Genomic DNA, 20623 nt, shown 5'->3' on the forward strand with positions numbered 1-20623 from the left:
CCAAGAAGAGTGATGACTCAAATTGTCTACCTTGATCAGAACTAATATATTTGGGTACGCCAAAACGCGCAATCCATCCCGAAACTAGAGCATCAGCTATTGTAGAAGCAGTCATGTCCGGAATAGGTAAAGCCTCTAGCCATCGAGTAAATCTATCGATTATAGCCAAGCAGTACCTATTTCCTCTGCTGATTGGAAAAGGACCGACTATGTCGATGTTAATATGGGAAAATCGATCGTCTGGAGAAGGGTATTGGGATAATGGTGATTGAGTATGCCTTGATATTTTTGAACGTTGGCATTGTATACAACTTCTCGCAAAGGCAATGCTATCTTTTCGAATATTTGGCCAAACGAATCTTTCGGTCATCAATTTGGCTGTGCTTCGTGTCCCAGGATGCGATAAATTATGTACCGCTCGCAGCGCAATATTTCGAAATGATGGTGTGACACACGGCCGAATACGATTAGTAGAGCAATCGCAATATAATTGTGTGTTGCTGCCTGGAATCTCAATTAATTTTAATTGCAGCGACGATTCAGTTGTACCTTGCAATATCTTGCGGAGTTCCTCGTCATTTTTTTGATCATTAGCCAGCGCAACAAAATCCATCGAAGGCAATGTGTGTATGCTGATATGCGAGACAGCAGATCGGCGACGATATTTTCTGTACCATTTATGTGGCGTATGTCAGTAGTTATTTGGCCTATGAAATCTAGTTGACGGGCTTGCCGATCAGAAGCTTTGTCGAGTTTTTGGCGAAATGCATATATAATGGGTTTATGATCAGTGTAAATATGACAGCTGCGCCCTTCCAGCATATACTTAAAGTGACGCACTGCCAAATATATTGCTGATAATTCTCGATCGTAAGTACTATACCGCAGCTGCGCTTTATCAATTTTTTTGGAAAAGAATCCCAGGGGTTGAACGTTTCCCTCCACAATTTGATGTAATACAGCACCAGCGGCAATGTCTGAGACATCAACCCAAAGAGAAAGCTCAGCAGATTTAGCAGGATGAGATAATAAGGTGGCTTGTGCGAGTTGTTGTTTACATTGATCGAAAGCTGCAAGAGTGTTGTCAGTCCAGGACAAAGGAGAGCAGTCGTTTCGTTTATTTCCCGGGATCATGTTCAATAATGGAATTTGAGCTTCGATGGCATGAGGAATGAACCTTCGATAAAAATTGATTATTGCCAGGAATCGTTTAAGTTCCTTTACTGTCGACGGAAGGTTAAAGTTTTGGATGGCTAGTACACGATCAGGTAATGGGCGAATTCCTTCAGCAGACACAGCGTGACCCCAAAAATTGAGCTTATCGCGACCAAATTCACATTTAGCTACATTAATGGTCAGGTTGTGTTCATTTAGTCTCTCAAACAACTGTCTCAGATGTTGTTTATGTTCATCGGGAGAATTGGACGCTACAAAAAGGTCGTCGACATCAGGGAACACAAACTCTAAGCCACGCACAACTTCATGTATCAATCGCTGAAAGGTTTGAGCCGCGTTACGCAAACCGAACGTCATGAATAAAAATTCGTACATTCCGAACGGCGTCGTAATAGCTGTTTTCGGAATATCATCCGGATGTATAGGAACTTGATGAAATGCTTTTTGTAGATCAATTTTAGAAAATATGCATTTACCTTGTAACATTGATGTAAAATCCTGGAGATACGGCAACGGATATCGGTCCGGAACAGTTTGAGCATTAAGAGCACGATAGTCTCCACATGGTCGCCATGTTCCATCTGCTTTCTTGACCATGTGGAGAGGGCTAGCCCAATTGCTGCTTGATGGACGACATATTCCCAATTTCATAAAAAGTTCGAATTCGTTACGGGCTGCTTCGAATTTTTCTGGCGAAAGTCTTCGAGGTCTAGCATATACAGGTTGGCCAGTCGTTTCAATTCTATGCATAACAGAAGACTTAGTTGTTGTACCCATAGGGGCGAGGTGTGTTATTTGTGGAAATTCAGTTAGTAGATCTACAAATGGCGACGCTGCGGAAAAAGTTTTCACCGAAATGTCAATATCCCTGGTAAGAAAACCACGTGACTCTAAATTGGTAGTGTTGTCTATGAGGCGGTCACGTTTTAAGTCAATAAGAAGATCAAACTTCCGTAAAAAATCTGCTCCGATGATACCCGTTGAGACATCAGCAATGAGAAACGACCACACAAATTCACGACGAAGGCCGAGGTTTACTTTCAGTAACACTTCACCGTATACTTCAATAGCAGTTCTATTAGCGACGAACAATTGGATGGACGAAGGCTTTACTCTGGCTGATTTTAATCCTTTTGGAACGACGGAAACATCCGCTCCAGTATCGATAAGAAATTGCATATTAGTAGAACAATCGGCAATTTTCAGTCGACAGATTGTGGCTGCCGAGGAAAGTTCGCCATTTTCCTCCACAGCATCAGCAGAGTGGCGTCATTGCTGGCTGGAAGAAGGCCAATTACCTACAGAGCAAGGTGCGCGACATACTCTAGCATTACTTCCGTAAGTACGATGATACCAGCATGGCCCATTTGATGTGTCTCTAGCGGGATCAGCATCCGTACTACGTGCGCGAGAACGGGATCGACCTTGGGGGTTATTAGGATGGATCTTGTCGAGTCGTTTCGATAATGCGTCGATTGCCAATTTAAGATCCTGAATCTGTTGGTCACTCGATGTTACATTGAGAGCAGTTGTAGTTGTTTCCTGACCGATAGAGCTAATATTTCGCAGGCTCATAGATTCGACAATAGCATCAGCTATAGTCGTCTTGTCAGCGGCATCACCACGCGAAGCGATTACTGCTGCTTGGGCGTGAGCAGGAAGTCGAGCTGCCCATAAGTCTAGCAGCAAGGTGTCCCCTAGAGAATCGCCGGCAACTCGCTTCATCTCGTTAAAAAGATGGCTAGGCTTTAAATCTCCAAGGGGCATTTCAGACAACACACGATGCAAACGCCGCTGCTGGCTGTCAGCGAAATGTTCCGTCAGCTTTGATTTGATATATGCGTATTTTCCACTAGTTGGAGTATTCTCGACAATTGTGCGAAGTTCACCAAGTTTCTGCGGGGGAACCTGAGCCATGACGATATTGTGCCGTTGAGAGTCATGTTGGGCGGTGATTCCAGATGCAGCAAACCAAAACTCGAGGGACATAAAATATGCGTCAATGTTGGTGTCGGCCATAACTGGTGGGTTAAGACGCAGGGTAGCAATTGCTGCAACAGCCGCGGATGATGATGATGATGATGCTACACCTTCACCAGCATAAACATGCTGAGCACACGGTACAGCTGCGTTCTCGTTCTCCATTGTTTGTATTAGTTCGTATTTGTGAAAAATATTGACGGATCACGTCGGGGTCACCACTTTAGCGTTTAGTTCAATTTTATTTATTTTTACTTTTCCAAATCGGTCTGCTCTCAAAATGTAGCAAAACTAATAAAAGGCGAAATTGATGCTCCCGAGCTTCTTCTTAAAATAAATTTGTACGCCCCTGACCACGCACTTCGTCCTCGAAATTTTCTGATCAAAATAGACCGGGCCCGTACTTCCAGAGGAGCTCATGATCCAATTATTTCAATGTGTAAAGCTTTCAATAAGTTCTACTGCTTTTTTGACTTCAACACTACAGTTGCCACGTTTAAATGTTCATGTCTGTTTTCAAATATATAGCAAGTAAGGTTATTTTAAGTATTACTTTATTTTAATATTGCAAAGGCCCCTGCGCGCGCCACGCAATTATCTTCAATAAATAAAAATGGGCGCCAAACAGAATGGTCGTTTACGCCAAGGAATTCTGACAGCTCTCTTGATGACAGCTCGTACTCTGCGTACGAACCACGCGAACTGCACAGTGGGCTGCTACAGTACTCCCCTTCGAGACTAGGATACGTACTGTTGAAGATGGGTAGGAAACCAGCCTTTCTTCTGATAAGGTAGCCGTAATCGATCATGCGGGAGGGGGGGGGTGGAGGGGGGTTGAAGGGGGGTGTGTGCTCGCCTGCGCGCTTTCGTGGGTGCGTGCTCGCGTGCGCGCGTACGTGCACTCGTGCATGCGTGCATGCGTTCGTGCGTGCGCGTGTGTGTGTGTGTGCGTGCGGGAACCCCAAAACTGTTTGATTCTAATGCGTGCATTGTCACCGGCTGCGTCTACACACTCCATGCATTCTTAGAAAACGCACCGCACGCCGCCCGATCGATCACCGCTACCTACGAGACAATACAACCATTTACTTGGCACCACCATCTTTTCGACCGGTTCTGCTGTTGGGGGTATTAAAAAGACACACGATCGAAGCAAACGTGCGTGTGATATGCAGCACATTTCTTTCCAATTCCGCTAGCGGATGCAAGTGGAAACAACATTTTGAATTGGATCCATACAAAAGAGGATTCTGGATTTGTTTATTACGGTACGCGTATGGTGCTGCACCTGTCCGTCCAGAATCTGGCGGCTTGTTGGCTTGGAGTCGATATCATGACGCCGAGCGACCGGCACCGCCTTGGAAATGGGTTCGGATCGGTAGGTTAATGTTTTCATCGATTGCATTCCGTGCATTTGTCGCGTCACAGCGGTAACACGGCAGCAACAAAGATAAGCCAATCTCTTCTCCGGGTGTTGGCTGTTATGCTATGTTATTCCTCTTCTTATTATTATTATTATTGGCGTAATGGCCTACGCGATCATGCCGGCCTTTTCAGGACTTGAGTACCTCGTAGCCGGATAGTCACCCCTTGCTACGGCGGACGGTTCATACGCGGTTAGAACCCACGACGGGCATGCTGTTAAGATGTCCGGAATGATGGCGGTGCCGCGGACCCGCTCCTATCCAGCGGGCAACTTGCATACTGCCACACCGTATCCTGCCCGATGCATACGCTGCAGGCAGGGGGAAGGATGCAGCTCCACAATAAAAAAAAAACACCGTCATGAACACCTTCCTTTTCTTTGACCGATGGATCAAAACATTCCGGAAGAATACACATTTGGCGACAGTGTTGCACACACACGCACACTCACACCCTTGCGCAGACGGCTCAGCCTATCTATGTAATCTACGACATACGAAAGGAAAAGCATAGTGTCACATAAAGTTATGCTTTATGCAATTAGGATTAAGCTTTCCTATGCACGGCCATGGCCACCTGTGTTGCGTGCGCTACTTGGAATTAGGGTTCTGCGCGTTGCATAGCAAACCCTCCAGCGTGAGCTAGCGATTCGTTAGTTATTTTAACATTGCAGCGATTGAACTCATTGCGCTTTTTTGGTTTGATTTGTGGAAAATCAAATGCAGCGCCGCAATTTTTGTTAACGGTTTTTTTAAGCGCCACAACAGCTCGCGAGCATTGACCACACGCGTGAAAGAGATAGCGCTATGGAGGGAAAAAGCACGGACGACGGCTGACAGCGATTGGCCGTCTGACGTACCAACACATCCAAACCTTCGACAGCGCGCTCAGGCAAGGGGTAGGAAGCGGAGCCAGGGACGGGTAGCTCGAAACGCTGCTCGTCAAATTTGCCGTAGGAGGGAAAAAGAAGGCCTGAGAAAATGCGCGAAAGGGAATGATTTCTTCCGTCGCTTTGCACAGGGGGAGCGATCAAAAAGCGAGCAGAAATGTCAGGGAAAACGCTTGGATTTCGATCGAAGAAATATATCAGTCCAAAAATTTCAGCGCTGAAAATTTCGAAATATTTCATTTATAAATTTGCAACAATTTTGAATTTTGAATATTTCACAGTCATGGGCTGTGAAATATCTTTGCAGTTTGAGTCTGAGAAGTTTTCGATCGCTTTGCGCAGCGGGATGGACTCAAAACAACCGTTTATTGCACATGTTAACACGAAGCGTCAATACGATCGTCATCTTCCAGTGAATACGGAAGTGAATACGTCCAATAGCGAATGCGGGCCAGGAGGAAAACCACATCCCTTTCACTGAGGAGTCTTGCGATAAAAATAGCCTGACCGTGATCACATCTGCTTTCAAGCGATTTTAGGACCAGCATACGACATCTTACTACATAAGTAGGCAACTGGGCAGTGCTACCAAGGAATCGCCTGAAGACGATTCTGGTGGAGCAGCGCTGAACTCGTTCAATTTTTGCCGTCTAGACTTGGGCAAAATGGTTCCCGACAACACAGCCATATTCAAGAATCGGGCACACTAGGGCGCAGAATAATCCCTTTAAACATTTTGGGTCAGTTATTAGGTTGGTAAATCTGCGGATAAGCCCAAGCACCTTAAACGCACTAGAAATGATATGCTCGTATTGTGACGAGAAGGAGAGTTTTGATTCAAGGATCACTCCCAGGTCGCGTATCACATTAACACGGGATAGTTGGAAGGAGTTAAGGAAATAGCACCAACAGGACAGAGAGTTGAGGATAGATTGAAGGTTGGAGCCTTGAAAATCCTTGGACTTAGTGTTGTCCATAGGTCGCAAATTATTTACTTCTTGGCATCTAGGCAACTAGCTTTTTGAAGCACAACAGTAACTCCTTAGCCGGCCCTGGACTGGTGGAGCCGGTGGTACGGAGTCGCTAAGGCGAAGCTGGGTAAGGAGCCGGTCAGAGTCTGCTCCTAAATTGTGTTGTTTTGCCCATCATTATTGGCAACAGCAACCAAGTATTCCTCATCTATCAGTTTCTGGTAGACAAGCGTTTTGCAGTTGCTCGCCGTGTACAGCTCTACCTCTAGTGTCTTACCTTTCTCCATGTCAGAGCGATGGATATTTCGCACGTAAAACGACGCTCGATAAAGTTGCTGCTCCAGCCGTCGGTAAACCTCTGAAATGGGTAGTTGTGCATTCGGCCGAACGCCCGCCAGTCGCACACATACGTTGTGCAGAGGTCCTTCTTAAGGAAGGCAACGTAGACGACACGCACAGTATCATGTACTTCGTCCACCTCTTCCACGATTCCCCGGTAGTACAATCCGTCACCACTATACCGAGCAAGACATGGTGTTCCTGGCTTGTATATGTCTGCCTGCTGCTCGCCTACTACCTCTCTTGCTCCTACATTGCCTCGAGTTGCACTGCCTGGCTTATCTGATCGATCTGCTCCGCAAATTTCTCCACGCTGGGACAGACGTAGAGGATGGTATTATTGAATCCGTTCGTAGCGGGGACGTACGGCGCTCACATGAAATTGAACCCTTCCACAGATGACGTGATAGTTAGAAGGTAAGGATGATGTCGTGATATAACTTCACCCTGAACCGTAACCGTCGACTTGTGCTCGGAGGACTCGTTCTGCATGAACGATCGCTGCCAATATCGCTGCACTGGGAGAATTGATCCTCATTGTTGTGTTCGGATGTCCGTTCACTTATTTTAGTTACACACTGAATTACGCACAACTAAATAGTTACAAACAAACAAGCAAACTTCATTACTAACACATTAAATATTCGTTGAACAGTAAAACCCCGGCGCAGCCGCGTAACGGTAACCGCACTTGTTGATGACCCGAGAACCGAATGGGCGGGTGAACGGCCGTCGTGTCCTAGCCGCGATGGCGCGGCCCTTTCGCTCCGTCACACAGTTGCCCTCGACAGACAGCGCGGGTGACGTGCGAGCAACCCAGAGTCACAATGTTGCGCTACGCTGTCCGTCTCCACAACACTCATCATGCGTAATAGACTAGTGGAGTGCGCCAGTCCGCTGGTAGCTTCAGGTTGATGTTCGTGTATTCTGTTTCTTGTGGTTAATGCGCATGGTAGTGAGAGTCCGGGACAGCAGATGCGAAGCTCATGCGATGATTACTCCGCCCCGCTAGAGTGAGAGCTATTTGATGTAGTTTTTGGGTTTCATGAATGTTTCATTGAGATTCATTCATATGAATCTTCAGTGATGAGTGATTCGAATTTCGAGTCGAATCTTCAAAGATTCATGATTCTCTAAATATTCAGGAATATCCAAAGGTTCATGAATCTCTCAAGATATATAAATGTATATGAATCGTAATTGGCTCCTCCGAATCTGGCATTCACATAACGAATTTTTATGAGATGGTTGCAAATCTACCGGTACGAAGAAAAATAATATTGAAGTACACAACATAAGACAAAAAAAACTGAAAGCTTTACTTACAATCATCGCGTTTAGGCTTTAATAGCCCTTCCGGTTAAAATGCTGAACGTAATCGTCCACTGATGCAATAATTTTTATGTGTGTTCCATCAACACACATCACAACACCAGCGATACTACTTTTGGAGAAAAAGTATCGTCGTGCATCTTGTTGCTCATTTGATTCCATCGCTAAAGAGATCCATTTGTTCTCAAGAGTATCTTCGATTATGTTCAAGCACATTTCAAAGGCTACCGAGAAAGTAGGCTGGGCAATAGCTACTTTGTAATAATTTCTTGTTCCAGTTTGATAGCTGCCTTCAGCTAGAAATCGCAAAGAAGCGGCCAACATTTCGTTTGGCTTAAGCTCCTTTCCCTTAACCGGGTCTACATCGTCTTCTATGTTAAAGTTAATAGCCTAAATCTTACGGGCTGGGTCATCCGTTTCCTTGTGTACAATATGGCCAGCCCACCTGGCTAGTATGATACGACACGCGACAGTGAGATCGCCGTACTTCTCGTACAGCTTGTTGTTGTATCAGCTCTTCCTTTGCCACTCCACACATACTTGGCCAAACATCCTTCTAAGCATCTTTCTCTCTAACGCGGCTAAGAAAGTTTCGTCATATTTGGACAATGTCCATGTATCTAGAAGGCACTCTAGCAAAGCTTTTTTTTAGTATAATAATGGCTTGAAATAAAAAACCTATTTTTTTCCTATTAATATGTATCAGCTCTCTTTTTATAAATAAATTTCCCGAATAAAAGTTGTAATGTGATTTGAAATGGAAATCGTAACGGATTGTCTAGTTGTAGAATTAAAGATCGGAAAGAAAATGTGCAATTTTTAAGTTCTTTTAAGTTCATTTATTTTCCACAATCCACGGTTAGGCCAGGTCGTATCACAATTCATTTTTAAATTCGCTTTGAGCTTATTTCATAAGTAAATTATGTTTGATTGAGACAAAAGAAATTTCTCACGAGTTCGAAGCAACAATATGTTTGTGGCTCCCTGGGAAAAAACTCCATTATTCTTGAGAGGATGATGATATAAATTTTATATTAAAATTCTAATTATAAGCAGGGGTGCTCGGGGGTTTTTATAATTTTGGTACACTTAGGTACATAAGCCTCGATGTCTCCAGTTTTCCAATATTTTTTCAGGATTGCATAAACCGTACCTCGTTTTATGCCTAATGTTTTCGAGATCATCGTCGTATCTGCACCATTTTCATGCGCGGCTAGTATTCGTTCGCGGTCAGCTTTGCTAGTAGTGTTATTCTTGCGCCGATTTTGTGGAGCTGTTTCAATTACTTCCTCGTTCGATAAAGGTTCTGCATTAATCGGATTGTCGATAACGTCTGCCATTTCTAAAAACTAAAATAAAATATGTTTTTCATAACCACAACTAACAAAGCGTTGAAACAGCACTAATGCAGCTCATGGTACACTTTCAAACTGTTAAGCTACAAAAGTTCTAATAGATTACAGAAAGGAAATAAAAGGCAATACCTGTAGCGCAAATAAAACAAATTCCTATGTACGTCAGCAAATTTATAGTTTTTTTTTAAATGGAAATGAGCGTGTTTTACTCTTTGCGTTGTGTCCGCCGAAAATCAGTGGGTTTGTATATTTCGTGATCAACAACACAACAGAAAAATAAAAAAAAAACGTTTACCACCTGTTGTTCGATTAAGATTACATTGCAAATGTATGGTACAATCCGTTAACCCTATGATGTATACGTCGGAGACTTGAACAGCAGAGTGACCAGAAGTTCGATCTATTATTTGCATATTCACAAAAAGTAAAGATTTCTGGAACAAAATTAAGGAGAGAAAAAAGAAAACTCTGGTCACCCTTCGGACTTGTCGAAGTGGAGAAAGAATCGTCCGCCCGGTGTAAAAACTTTTGCAGGCTCCCTCGTTAAAATAAAATATGACGTCGTGAAAAATCATTTTGCGCTGGCAAAAATAGCTGCAGTGCAGTGAAAACAACAATGTTTGCGAGTGAAAGTTGACCGTGAGTAAATCAAACTAGTTTGTTGACATTCGATTCTGACTTGTAAAACCCTGTGTCATAATGGGCACAGGGCCTGATCGCCAACGAAAGTCCCTTCTTCCTTCCTCGTTGCCCGGGAATGGCGTCTTCCGGCTTTTACTTCAAAAAGTGGTTGTATGCTTTAGGGGTTATTCGATCTTTTAGGATAACAAGACTAGCATAGTGCCAAAAATATCTTCGGACGACCACTGCTCAGCTCCAAACAAGCCAAACATATAGGTGTGTTAAAAATTTCACATTAATCCTAAATTGATGAGGTGCAGACGGTCGGCGATCATAACATCATGTCAAAATAGAGAAGTATTTCAAGAGATGATGTTTTCTTATTGGGTTCAGGACAGGCCCATGCCTCGATACCTTTCGTTAGTTCTAGACGGAGCAACCACTCTTGGGAAACAAACTGCTCATGCTACTAAAATTCATTAAAATAATATTCTCAAAACACAATACCAAACAATTTAACAAACATATTACATCAACATTATAGACAAATTTACACAACTTTTCACACATTAGTATGGGATTTGGAACTTTTAATTGATGTAAAACAAATCAACAAATCAATGTTCACCAAAACGCATTTTTAAGGCATTTGCCAACCTTTGTACCAAAATCTGCCACATTAAACCCGCTTGGCAAACTAACTAACTCATTTTAATGCTCTCTCGCCTCCCCTGGCCCTAGTTTTGAAGGAATCATGCGACACACTCGCGCAAGAGATGACACTATGTGTAAAGACGGTCATAATTCGATATGGTCAAAATGCGTCGATTTTTGTTTCATTTATCTGGTAATGATGTTTTCACTTCATCAAAATTTTAAACGTTAACAACTAGGTTGATAACAATAGTTGAAATTTAAATCAGAATAAAATCAATTCATTTGAAGTAAAATAAATTCCATTATACTTTATCATGACCATATGATCAACACTTGTACATAGTGCCATTTAGTTTGTGTTCTTCACTCTCGCGCTGTGTTGTGAACGTTCGAAACTCATTGCCAGAACGAATGCAAATTTCATTTGGGAAGGATTGGTGCCGGTAGATGCAGCGAAAATTTCTTCTTCTTTGGCTCAACAACCGATGTCGGTCAAGGCCTGCCTGTACCCACTTGTGGGCTTGGCTTTCAGTGACTGATTGATTCCCCCCCATAGCAGGATAGTCAGTCCTACGTATGGCGGCGCGGTCTATTTGGGGATTGAACCCATGACGGGCATGTTGTTAAGTCGTACGAGTTGACGACTGTACTACGAGACCGGCTAAAACCTACCAGCTACCAGCAACCTTCCAGCAATCCACACGTACACGTACACGAACCGTGCTGTCGATCGTTTGTTGCGAGCTACCTGTATGGAAGAATATAAAATAAAACACGAATTAATAATCATTTTTAATTATTATTACAAAAATATTAAACCAAACCTTCACAAAAAGACGCCTCGTGTTTTATGACAACAAGACAGCTTGACAGCTTCACAGTGGGCCACGAGGCGAGTTTGACCAGCATAGCATTTTGCACTGAACAAAAATTCGAAGTACGAAAGTAAAATTAAAAACGAACCTCCGGTTTGATTCAATTCAAAAAATTTATTCTGAATCTAAAAACTCTGTGTTAAATTCAGTAAGAATCGTATAAAACGGTTAAATTAGTTTTAGAGGCAAACTCTAAAACATTAATGCGGCGAACCTCTGTGCCGATATATTTCAACCCTCGAAGCCGGCAGTGTAAACTATTCTTTCCATCGGAATCCGCACGTACGTGTGAAACTCGACATACGCAATTTGTGCTCGGTACCGTACTATAGCGTATATCAGATAATGAATTTTATTGCTAAAATAAACTAATAAATTTTGCATTAAATTTGCGTGTAACAGTACCTGTTTAACAACAAAAAACATTTAATGCAAAATTCTGTGGCGATACATTTCAACCCTCGAAGCCGGCAGTGTAAACTATTCTTTCCATAGGAATCCGCACGTACGTGTGAAACTCGACATACGCAATTTGTGCTCGGTACCGTGCTATAATAATCAAATAATTAATGTAATGCTAAACTAACGCGCTAATCGTTAGCAAAAAATCTGTAAGCCACGGCGCGCCACCAATCGCAACCTAAAAGGGGCGAGGACAAGCCTCCCATCTATCCGAACAAAAAAAACACTTTTCTTTCTTTCTTTTTGTTTATTTTTATATAACAAAAAACTTTGAGGTCTTCGTGGCGTACCGGAACGATGAAAAACCAGCAGCTGCAGCTACCAGCAACCTGAAAAAAACAAAACAAAACACTTTAAAATATGAAGGAAATAATAAAACTTATTTGTGATAGAAAACCTACCAGCTACCAGCAACCTTCCAGCAATACAGCCCTTCCCGCAGCTGCAGCTACCAGCAACCTGCAAAAAAAAACAAAACAAAACACTTTAAAATATGAAGGAAATAATAAAACTTATTTGTGATAGAAAACCTACCAGCTACCAGCAACCTTCCAGCAATACAGCCCTTCCCGCAGCTGCAGCTACCAGCAACCTGCAAAAAAAAACAAAACAAAAAAAAAACACTTTACAATATGAAGGAAATAATAAAACTTATTTGTGATAGAAAACCTACCAGCTACCAGCTACCTTCCAGCAATACAGCCCTTCCCGCAGCTGCAGCTACCAGCAACCTGCAAAAAAAAAACAAAACAAAACACTTTAAAATATGAAGGAAATAATAAAACTTATTTGTGATAGAAAACCTACCAGCTACCAGCAACCTTCCAGCAATCCACACGTACACGTACACGAACCGTGCTGTCGATCGTTTGTTGCGAGCTACCTGTATGGAAGAATATAAATTAAAACACGAATTAATAATCATTTTTAATTATTATTACAAAAATATTAAACCAAACCTTCATAAAAAGACCCAGCGCCCTGAATGACCCAGCGTGAGCGCTGAGCACTGAGCTGAGAATGAGGGGAGGCATTCTCAATGCCGCGTTTTTGGGTAATCCTCGCTCCCACCCTTTCTTTCCTTCTCCCAAACGGACCCACCATTCCCGCGAGCGTAGACCGATCAAAAAATTCCAGGAAATTCGGACAGTAAGTGTGCAGTTTTTTATTCACAGAGCTATTCGGGAATATTTCAATTCTTGATGGCGCGTACTGGCGATCAAAACGTTGGCTGCTTGCTCCACCGATGGCGCGTGCTGTTGGAAGAAAAACACTTGCTGTTTGATGCGTTTTCCTAAGGAATGAAAGATAAATCGAGCATTAGAATGGTGAACAAAACTAGGACTATTTAAAACTTACCGATCACGAAGATATTTTAAGTTAAATGGCGACTCTGTAAGCCCGATCCATCTGCTTTGATATGTTATCAGGAGCTTTGGCAATGAAATAGCTAGGTGTGATGGAAAATAATAGAAGAATAAACAAACAATAAAAGCAGTACGATTTTTAGAACACAAACATCATTTGGAAGATTCTTCTTCTTATGCATACACTTACCCGTAGATCATGTAACAAAACATACTGCATTTACGCCTGCGTTGACATCTTTCACGATTTACTTAACCACTTTTCTATTATCATTTAATAATTTTCGCTGCATCTACCGGCACCAATCCTTCCCATATGAAATTTGCATTCGTTCTGGCGATGAGTTTCGAACGATCACAACACAGCGCGAGAGTGAACAACACAAAGTAAATGGCACTATATACAAGTGTTGATGTGGTCATGTGGTCAAAATAAAGTATAATGGAATTTATTTTACTTTACATGAATTGATTTTATTCTGATTTAAATTTCAACTATTGTTATCAGCCAAGTTGTTAACGTTAAAAATTTTGATGAAGTGAATACATCATTACCAGATAAATGAAACGACAATCGACGCATTTTGACCATATCGAATTATGATCGCCTTTACACATAGTGTCATCTCTTACGCTTCAGGGTCTCACGCTCAGAGCAAAAATTCTCCTATCTTCGCAACGGTGGGTGCGTTCATCTGTGGAGGGCGGGAGGAGTTCGAGTGTGTGTCTCATGCACACAGCGAAATTTTGGTCAACACCTCGATGGTGGGAGCGTTTTTCCATGGGATGGGGTAGTGGAGTACGAGTGTGTCGCATGATTCCTTTAAAACTAGGGCCAGGGGTAGCGAGAGGCATCAAAATGAGTTACTCTTTGCCAAGCGGGGTGTTACGAGCACGCGCCAACGTTTTAGCCATGAGAATGTATGTGTGAGGTAGGTATATTTTGAATTGTAGTGGTGCTACGTTTCTGCTGTCAAAATTTTTGGCATTCTGTGAGGTTTACCAAGTGCCAAGTGCAAGTGTTCATCAAGTGTGATAGACAAGTGTGTTAGAAAAGTGCTAAAATGTCGCAAAATTGCAGCAAAAATGGGCATTTTTATGCAAAGTGCCGTAAACTGATGGAGAGCTTCCTGGTACGAGAGCTCAATCTCGTCCAAGAGGCAAACGATGGGTTTGTCCCGCTGCCAAACATGGGTATGTAAAAAAGAAAGTGAGTGGTTATTTGTCAGTGCATATCATGTTATAATATTTAACATTATATAAATAGTACAGTATAATTTGGTGTACAATAATTCGGTTTAAAAGCGGTCGGGCCGGTCTGATGGTACAGTCGTCAACTCATACAACTTCACAACATGCCTGTCATAGGTTCAAGTCCCGAATAGACCGTGCCCCCATACGTAGGACTGACTATCCTGCTACGGTAACAAAAAAAAGTCACTGAAAGCCAATGCCACTTCACTAGTGGGTACAGCTAGGCCTTGACCGGCAGCGGTTGTTGTGCCAAAAGAAGAAGAATAATGTTCATTGATTTAAGGGCACCAAAATAAATATATCTATGTGCGAAACGGTGCAAGAAAAAAAAACATGTTATCATACCCGGGATGTATGTGCGTGTGTCAAAAAGCCGCGCCCAGTCAGACAATTCGGACTTAATTTACCTCTATCTTACCGCTAAATTACCGGTAATTTAAGAGTAATTTAATGGTAAATTACCAGTTTTTAAGTCCTCGTTAATTTACCCATTCGAGCTGTTTGACAGATCCTATTCCATCCTCTATTTTGTTGTTATGTTGTTCGGCCAAGTTATTAATAAATAACACGAAATGTATTATATTACAGTTTAATGGTTATCATTGTTCTTCATTGTTCAATCATTGTTCTTAACTTTTACAAACGATTACTATGTATTTTTTAGCAAACTCAACTTGAACAGCCGCTTCACCCGGAGAAGGGTGTGCACAAATAGCACTAATAAACGCAATTTATCGGCTGTTTTTTTTTACATTTTAAAGTTTTAAACACACCGCTGACGTCTTCTTCCACTAAAAGAGCATTAAAACAATACCCTTTTTATTCTAATTTATATCTTTACACTGACAACAAACGACAACACTTCGTACCGCTAAATTGCTCTTTAATTACTGTTATGACAGACACAAAACTGCTCGAATGGGTAAATTAACAGAAGGCTGTCTGACTGGGCGGTGTGAAAAACGGAATGAGAGAAAAAAATGTGCGAATCAATTACATTATATTTTGTATTAATAATCGTCCTACAATTTCCGTCAATTTCGGTGTTCAGTGTGGTAAATGTGTTGAGTGTTCAGTGAATGTGTAAAAATGTGTTTCAAAAGGGCGGTCCTGTGGTACAGTCGTCAATTCGCTCGACTTAACAACAAGCCCGTCATGGGTTCAAGCCACGTATGGACCGTCCTTCCGTAGCCGGACTGACCATCCGGCTGCGTGGTACAAATTATGTATCAAAAACTTAAATAGTCCAGCATGACCGCGCAGGTCGCGGATGTCAAGTAAAATATGAAGAAGTGTTTCAAAACAAAAATTAGTTTTGAAAAAACATTATTTATTTAATGTTGCCGCTAGTCGTGAAGAGCACGACCTATGAACATGCCCGTCATGGGTTTAAGGACCGCATGAGCCGAGCATCCTATAAGCAGGGCAGGGTTAGTTGTGTTGGACAAAAAAAAAAAAGATAAAAAAGGCTTAGATTAGTGGTTAAGAGCAGTAGCGCAGGGTAAGAAAAGTGGTTCAGACTGGCAAAACGGATAAGGTTTCCACAGGTTCACTATGACAAATGCCACAAGACCGGACGTGAATCGATTCTTGACTATCCGTACGAAACCAGAACTGACTATCCTGCTTCTCTTACCATAAATTCTCAAAAGCCTTTAACAAGCCATTGCGGTTGACACGATCCAAATGTAAATTAAAAACCGTGCGATCATGATCAAATACATTATTAGTTGCACTGGTCAATCGGGCAAAAATTTGACCCGTTCCTATTATTGCAGGTAGCTATTGTAGTGTGGCGACGGGAAAACACCTAATCAACAATTCAAATGTCGGATCGGAAAGCAGAAAACAAATATTCGATAATACAGCGTGCTCATAGAAACTATATTCGTACTATAATTCGAATAAATAAATTTTTTAAAAAATATCTACACACAGCAAGTGATTTGTTTCCTTAACATAATCCGACATTTAACAAGTTCGAAAGAAACGTTGTAATTGTTTTACATGTCTTTTATTTAATTATACTGTTGATTATAAATTATCTTCCCAATCAAGACTTGTCGGATGACGGAACGGTTCCGGAAGTGCCGCAAGACCAATCTACGACATCAAGCACTGCCGGAACAAGTGCTGAAAACGTCGCGGATGATGCTGAAAACGACCACGGGGAAAATTATCCGAACGGGGAGAACAGCGACGATTTTTATCACGGCGCTTCCGCTGAGAATGACTCTTATGAGATCTTTGACCATCTAAGTTTGTTGGATTGTCTTAGATTCTTTGCAATTAAGAGTCAGCTCCCTCGTTCGGTGGTCAATATGCTACTGGCGATCCTACGGAAGAAGGTAGATGCCACTCTTCCAAAAGATAGCCGGACTTTGGTGCGAACACCTCCTCGTGCTGCTGGCAGCATTTATAAAATCGGGGGAGGTGACTTTTGGTACGGAGGATTTTCGCCAGTCCTGACCAAGTATTTTCAGTAAGTATATTATGTTTTGAGTTATGTTTCAATTGCTACAAAAAATCCTTTATATTATTATTTATAGAAACATCGAACCCCGAGACGATCCTTTCAAGCTAGACGTATCGGTCGACGGGCTACCGCTACATAAGGGTGGGCCGACCCAGGTCTGGCCTATTCTGGTGAAAGCGGTAGACTTGCCTAAGCTTCCACTCATGTTAATGGCCACATATAGTGGCCATACAAAGCCGGTAAGTGTGGAAGAATTTTTGCGGCCGCTATTGATTTTAATATCATTCAGCGAGGAGGCTTGACCATCGGCGATAAAACGTTGCAGTTACGGGTACGCAATTTTATCGCTGATCCACCGGCTCGAGCGTTCATATTAGGTAACGAAGTAAATAACATTATCGTAAACCTTTTAGCTAAATACAATATATATTTTATTTTCAGCAACGACGAACCACAACAGATACGACAGTTGTTTAAAGTGCACTTGCCATGGCGAGGGGTGTGAAGAGGGAAAAAAAATATTTTTGATTCCGTCGATGCTCCCCTTCGTACGGACGAAGGGTTTCGTGGTAGAGTCATATTGAACCATCATCAGGAGTGGCGTACACCTTTAGAAGAATTAGACAATTTTGATTTAGTCGATAACGCTCCCACGTCGGAGCGTGAACACCTGTGTGACGAGGGGTGTACACGTTTTATGCAACGGGCATTTATGTTCGGCAAATTTCCCCGTAATAAAAAGTGGACACCTCTCTAAATGGAAGCTGCGACTAAATTTTTAATGCAGACGAAGCTTCCTACTGAGATCCATCGATCATTTCGGCTTCTCAGATATCACGCCTTTTGGAAAGCTACCGAGTGGCGTCGTTATCTACATTATGCATCAGTTGTGGTTCTGAAGGACCTGGTTGATCCAGTCGCCTATGGTCACTTCCTGCTCTACTTAAGTGCAGTGACAATTTTTTCGACAAAATTTCACCAGCACTAGTGGCTCCGTACTCGAGATTATCTTCGCATATTTGTGAAGAAATTCGGCCAGGTCTACGGTCGAAAATATTTAACAAGCAACGTCCACCTTCTCGTTCACATTTATAAAGATGTTGAAAAATTTGGAGCGCTTGACGATTTTTCGGCCTACGCAACAGAACATTTTTTGCAAAATTTTCCACGCTGGGTTCGAACGGGCACGAAATGTGTGGAGTAAATTGCAAACAGATCAAGCGATCTAATGAGCCTTGATCTGGTTAATACCCCGCCAGCTCCAAAGTATCCGATGTTGAAGGCAAATGGTGTCGGTCTACATGTGACCGCCGATTTTGTCTTGCTGCCAAAATTTCAAGACCAATGGTTTTTGACCAAGGACAATGGCATAGTAGAATTTTTGAGTGCGAAAACATCAAGCTCGCACGATATCACCGTAGTTGCGATCCGGTTTTTAACCATGGCCGCGCTTTACGAGATCTCAGCAGAAGGCGGTGTTATTGCACCAATGTCTTCTGCTGAGATCCACGTTTACCAAACGATGGAAAACGCGCCGGCTGTGGTGGTGGAGGTTCCATGGACTGCAATCAGATGCAAAATGGTTGCAGTGAAGCAACCCACTCGTCCTCTTAATCTCCCTCCCATTGATCCTTCACCAAACTCAACAACTCCTTCCGCCATAGCCTTTTTTCCTCTTCTCCACACCTTTATTCCTGATTAATTTCCTCCCTTACATAGAGAAAATTGCGACACCCTCGAAGACGACGTATGGTTGCACATGGTAAATAAAAAATTCATGAAATTGCAAGAATTTTTGATGAAATTGTAATGAAATTGTAAGAATTTGGTCTGATTTTTCCTCTTGTTACAGGTAAACTTCCATCGAAACTCCGGATAATTCGTGCCCATCCATCTGTGATATGGACGGGAAGGTGGACAAAGCGAATATTAAGGGTGGGGGGGGGGACGACCTTTTTAACAGCACTACGGGCAATGTTAGGACATGTTTGCCGTGCTGGACACTGCGTATCCGTATCAGGCCTCCTCCAGGCCAGCTGCCTTTTCCCCATGGTAAATGGAACAAAGCGGGTTGGGGTTTTGTGTGTGTGTGTGTTTTTTTTTTTGGCACAATCAAATGTAAATTGTGCTTTTTTCTGTTGGCCTGTTATATGAAAGGCAGGCAATGGTGCATGCGGCTGACATGGCACCTAGTTTTTACTTTCCTTTTTTTAACTATCTTGAATTTTTTATAGGTTAGTTTAAGTTAAGGTTGAATTTTCTTTTCTTTAGGTTTAGTAAGTAGGTTTAAGATGTAATTTTACGTTTACATTTAAACTTACTTAGAACTTTTTAGTAGTAGTGGTAGTCTTAACGATACCATTGTAGTGTGAATTTAGATTTGATTGATTGAACTATTTGTATACCTCTAGTACCATAGTTGGTTGCCAGTGAAAAGGATTTTTTTCTTCTATTTGACGGAACGATCAGCACGTTCCGTTTATTGTATATGGCATAGCTACGGCTTACGAGGCTTATAAAGTACCACGCAGTAGTGATTGGCAAAACGGCTCTGAAGCCGGACATCGACTAAAAAACAGCACTAATCAAATAAATTTTGCTCGCGCCTCAAAAATATATAAGCAGCTGAACCGAACCGCCTACGCCAACTACGTCAGGAAAATTGAAATCAATATCAAAAGACATCCCACATCATTCTGGAAATTTGCTAAAGATAAGGAATCCTGTGGACGACTTCCTTCCTCGATGCAGTTTGAGGGAAACACCATTACCGGAGATGAAGAGTTTTGCAATGCATTTGCCTCATATTTTTCTTCTGTGTACACCAACAATTCCTCGGTACCGTCTAACTCAACATCGGCTTTATCCTTCATAAATGATGAGGTTAATTTATGCACACCACTAATCAACGATGATGAGGTGGAATCTGCTATTTCGTTGTTGAAGCTTTCCTACGCACCTGGGCCTGACAATATTCCCAGCTCAATTCTCATTAACTGCAAGGCTGCTTTCATTCCCATACTGACCAAACTATTCAACAAATCCTTGCAATCGAAATGCTTCCCGCGTCTTTGGAAATCATCGTGGATGTTTCCTGTTTATAAAAAATCTGACAAAAGTAATGTGTGCAATTATAGAGGAATTTCAATGTTATGTGCGTGCAGTAAACTGTTTGAAAAGATAATGTCTCGTCATATGCTCCAAGCCTTTTCACCATTAATTTCTAATGTTCAACATGGCTTTATGCCGAAACGATCGATTGAGACCAATCTAATATACTTACTTAACTTTTGCCACTCCTATATTGACAAGGGCTTACAGGTTGACGTCATTTATACTGACTTCTGCGCTGCTTTTGACAAGGTCAACCACTTTCTATTGCTATCTAAATTATCAAAGTATGGTGTTCACACAAATGTTGTTGAGTGATTAAGAAGTTATTTA

At 42.1% G+C, this 20623-nt stretch overlaps 2 long non-coding RNA genes across 5 annotated transcripts; both read right to left on the bottom strand.

Moving 5' to 3' along the window:
• Positions 1-12309: 12309 nt before the first annotated feature.
• LOC125906612 (uncharacterized) lies at positions 12310-12937 on the bottom strand. Of its 4 annotated transcripts, none has more exons than XR_007451965.1 (5): positions 12890-12937; positions 12756-12813; positions 12617-12674; positions 12484-12541; positions 12310-12411 (listed from the first exon to the last, which is right to left on the bottom strand). It is a non-coding gene; the product is annotated as an uncharacterized LOC125906612 (long non-coding RNA). The 4 variants fall into 4 exon arrangements; XR_007451963.1 differs by having other exon boundaries at positions 12770-12813; positions 12890-12933; XR_007451964.1 differs by lacking the exon at positions 12756-12813 and having other exon boundaries at positions 12890-12934.
• A 159-nt stretch (positions 12938-13096) lies between these two features.
• Positions 13097-13841, bottom strand: LOC120952324 (uncharacterized). Its single transcript, XR_007451977.1, has 3 exons — positions 13640-13841; positions 13442-13532; positions 13097-13376 (listed from the first exon to the last, which is right to left on the bottom strand). It is a non-coding gene; the product is annotated as an uncharacterized LOC120952324 (long non-coding RNA).
• Positions 13842-20623: the final 6782 nt, after the last annotated feature.

Source organism: Anopheles coluzzii, chromosome 2, assembly GCF_943734685.1.
Source record: "Anopheles coluzzii chromosome 2, AcolN3, whole genome shotgun sequence".
NCBI classification, from domain to species: Eukaryota; Metazoa; Arthropoda; class Insecta; order Diptera; family Culicidae; genus Anopheles; species Anopheles coluzzii.